The following is a 4,498-nucleotide window of genomic DNA, read 5'->3' as shown; positions in this document are numbered from 1 at the left end:
AAGAGAAAAAAAAGAACAACAACAAAAAAAGCAGCTAAACATGAAGTAAAAACATAATTCAATCAGGTAAAGCTTTAAGGTTCATGAGTGTAGGCTACATGACTTTACAAACTTTTGACATATGAAATAAATATCATTCAGTGTCTATTTCAATTTGCAGCAGCTTTTTCCACATAGTCTAATGCTCTTTTCACATTATTAAATGTTCTCTAATCCAAACTGATGCATTTCTTAATTAGAGTAATGAAATGAACATCTACTCAGCCAACAGCAAGAAGGCTCACAAAATAATGAAGAACAGATGAAGAGGAGATGGCCACAATACCAAGTATTATAAGAATATTAAAATTCAACAGGAAAAAGAATAACTGTTGCTTTTGTATTTGTAGGAAATAAAGATGACCAAATAAATGTAACAGCTGTGGTGGTGGGTACGGAATATATCTTGAACTACCCTTCCATCTGGTATCCTTCCATTCCATACAGTTATCAGCTTAATTTTCGATGGGTTTGTGATCAGGAAACTACACAAAAATTCTCATAAAGAGCGTGAGAGCGAGGCACACTTTCCTTACCGCTCTGCATACAGCGGCCTTACTAATGTGCTCTGCATCCCTGGTGTTATATAGAAAACTACCATTTAAAAATGGTACCACTCAAATAAATATGCATGTGGATATGGCAAAAAAATTATGGTGAGAATTAAGTTATATTTTAGCAGTTTAAACAACATAGAGTGATAGTAAGATTCCTACATACAAACAAAGGTACACGGAGCTACAATCGCAAACCTCTCAGCAGCACGTCAGACAGGAACCGGGCCCATATGATGTGTATTATGTTTAGTGTCAGGAAGTAATTTAGTTACTTATTTCCTCATATGGTGAGTCATATTAAGCAGATTGAAAATAGAAAATGAATAAACCATTTGAAAAATGAATAAACCATTGCAGTAGTTTAGTATTTTTTTTGTATCTTTTTTTGCATGAACAAACAAGCAAATAGCTGTTTTAGCTTGCACTGTTTAAGGCAAAGTCGGCACCCATGAATCTTTGATTGCTTGTCCATCCATGTGAAAACGAACATGAATGTATTACAATTACTGGTTATTCATCCAATTATCCAAATTTTACTCAGTTCTGTCAAATGCAGGAGAGTGAAAATATACCTCAAGTCCATGATTCAGCAGTTCAGAGAAAGAATATAAAAAGATTTGGAGTTCAGCTCTTTATGCAGTTTCAACTTGTTAAAATAAAACCTGTGCAGACAGCTCTATAATCACAGTGTTGACACTAGCAATCTAGCACGGCTTATGCTGCAAAAGACCCGGTATTAGTATGTGTAGGACAAGCTCCAGATGCATGTTGCAGCGGATCGAGAGAGAGGAAAATTGGGGGTGAAGAGAGGGAGCACTTTAGATGGACCATAATTGATGCCCTTTGCTGGTGAGCATCTTTGTTGAGAGGCTTGTTCTTCACTTTGTCAGATGCCAATTTACTTTTCATCTTTTAAACTCCCCAGGCTCTACAAAAAGCCCACAAGGACCTCCTCTGTTTTCTTGTAATTAGCTTTGAATCAATTTTTCTCTGCACTCAATATTCAGCCCACACTCCCTTTGAATAATCATCCATAAACGTGGCATTCTGATGAGAAGTTCGGTTCGCATTTCTTCTGAAGCGTACCTGATATACACAGGAGAATTTAGATGGGTGATTATTTACTCACCCTCATGTCTTTTCAAACCTACATGATTTTTGTTATTTTAGTGAAACATTGAAGATGTTCAGAAGGATGTTCACACTGCTCTTAGTGAATGGTGACCAGCTGTCAGGCTCCAAGAATGACTAAAAGCACCATGATAGATGGATGGACAGACTGACGATAGATAGATAGATGGATGGATGGATGGATGGATGGATGGATGGATGGATGGTTGGATGGATGGATACAGACAGATAGACGGACGGATGATAGATAAAGAGAGAGAGAGAGGGACGGACAGACGGATAGATAGATGTGTGTTTTTTATGGATGATCAAAGTTCACTGGGTTTGAAACAACAATGAGGGTGAGTAAACTATCCATTTTAAGGCAACTTTCACAAGTGAAAGAACACAGTGTTACTTGCTAGTTGGACAGCATGACTAGAAACTCTGGACAAACAGTCAATGAAATGGAACAAAGAAGGACAAGAAGTCTGAAGCATCCTTTATCATCATCTGACAAATCTGTTTCTATACCTTACAACAAGAGACATTATTTATCAAATCCCAGAGTAAATTTTTATAAAGTAAATATTTAATAGCTTGGTGTCCATGAGTGATTTCATCATCTGTGGCTGTTTTCACACACCTGCTTGTCAAACTAATGCTGTGTGCTGCCATTTTTATTATTTATATTTATTTTTCGTCATTGAACTTTGGGATCGAATTATTCAGTGTGCTGAGTCTGGAAGACTGAACTGTGACAGAACATTTACCTTTTACAGTATACTTTTATGTAATGTTTAGTGCTTTACAGTGCATTTTTAAACATGTTTAATGGTACAGTTGTGGGATTGAGAGTTGTTTAAGATAAATGCAAATATTGAGACTATGTATTTTTGTGTTATGAAACACCTGTCTAATAGTGATTTAATTCTCTCTTAATTACTGTCCGGTTTGGCAAAGCTGAAGTATGTACTTGGCAGAAAGGCTCTGAATGATCTCTCATCTTGTTAATATGTGGCATTTATTATCCCTTAGACTCCTGTAGTTTGCTTGACCAAATACAAAAATTTTAATATATCTAGGATTCTGAATTAGAGGCACTCAGAAAGTTTGAGAAAAGTCTAAAAGTGTGTAAATGCACCTTTTAGACTTGAATAGATAAAATGAATGTGTAATTAAGATTTCAAACGTCCAAATCCATTATTGTTGTTATTCATCCATTATTGTTATAATCCATTATTTATATTTTATTATAATCCATTATTTATCTGACACAGAATCCACTAGAAAATAAAGGATTGTTGCAGTAACACTCAGGATTTTCCTCCTATACTGTAAACACAAATGAAACCATGCACAGTATTTTACTGCTGATTTTAGTGCAAAATTAATAAATTTATGAGGGCACAGTTAAATAGACTACTGAAAGGAAAACTAAAATAAAGCTCTAAAAGCTCTTCAGACACTAGAAAAACCATCAGTAGTCTAACACTTATGCTTCATCTTTTTTCTGATGCATAACAATATGAAAGCAGCCAAGTGACTAAAACAAACAAAAAAATGAACAGAAGGTGCAGCAGATGAAAGCACTTTCATAATACAGTAATAGAGAGTCCATGGCCTTTTATGCAGCCTGACAGTGTTTTGTGCATTTCCTTTGAAGGTGGTGAGCAATAATGTCTAAAAACTCTGCAGTGTACAAAGCGCAAACCACACTCACATTCACTAGACTACTCATGCAATTCCATGCTCAATAAATCTAAGGTGAATTACAATATTATATGTATACACTAGTTTTTGGTTTAAGTTTAAGAAGGTAAATTACATTAATTAGAAATACTCTTTTCAATATTCGATACTCTAATCGAAGTGGCTATGTGATTTATGTGAGCTCATGAAGTCTGGTGTATGATTTGTGCTTTTAAATTGAACTGCTTGTTACAGTAATGTGCCCCATGATCATTTTAAATTCAGGATGTTTATTGGGTAATTTGTATTTGGCTCATTTACCATCTGCTGAACCAAATCCAAATGAAGATACACCATCGATATGAAAAAAGGATAACATGGATTTTTCAGTAAATTATATGAGGAGATTAAATATACAAAAATCTCTATATATTTAAATATATTTTAAATACATTTAATGCAATCTCATACTAGCAAATGTGCAGCCTGATATTCGGGAAAAGTGTTAGCCATTTTATACTACATCTCAATAAAGAAAAAAAATATTTTGAGCAAACTTAAATTTTAGGCATTTTTGCCAATAATTTTTGACAGTTATTTTGTTATTTTTGTCTGGTTTTGCTCTACCAAATGCAAATAGTTCAACAGAGTCACCACAGAGCCTTGCAAGCAACACAATGGTGTTTCATTTCTGAAACAGTGTATTTGAATGAATCGTTTAAAGGGGTCATATGATTTTGCTAAAAAAAACATTATTTTGTGTATTTGGTGTAATGAAATGTGTTTATGTGGTTTAAGGTTCAAAAAACACATTATTTTCCACATACTGTACATTATTTTTTCTCCTCTATGCCCCGCCTTTCTGAAACGTGTCGATTTTTACAAAGCTCATCGGTCTGAAAAGCGAGGTGTGCTGTGATTGGCCGGCTATCCAGATTTCTAGTCGTGTCCTCTTTTGGAAGGCCAAACAAAGTAGTTTCACTTTCACAACGAAACACACGGCGGACTAGAGTGAGCAGTGGCCGGCGGCGGCGGGCGGGCTTGAGTGAGCGGAGGCGGACGGCCTTGAGAACGGCGCGGCCGGCGGATTCGACGAAGGA

The sequence above is a fragment of the Sinocyclocheilus anshuiensis genome, unplaced genomic scaffold (assembly GCF_001515605.1).
Source record: "Sinocyclocheilus anshuiensis isolate Anshui unplaced genomic scaffold, SAMN03320099.WGS_v1.1 scaffold544, whole genome shotgun sequence".
Taxonomy (NCBI): domain Eukaryota; kingdom Metazoa; phylum Chordata; class Actinopteri; order Cypriniformes; family Cyprinidae; genus Sinocyclocheilus; species Sinocyclocheilus anshuiensis.
Note: the sequence above shows the minus strand (reverse complement) of the source record.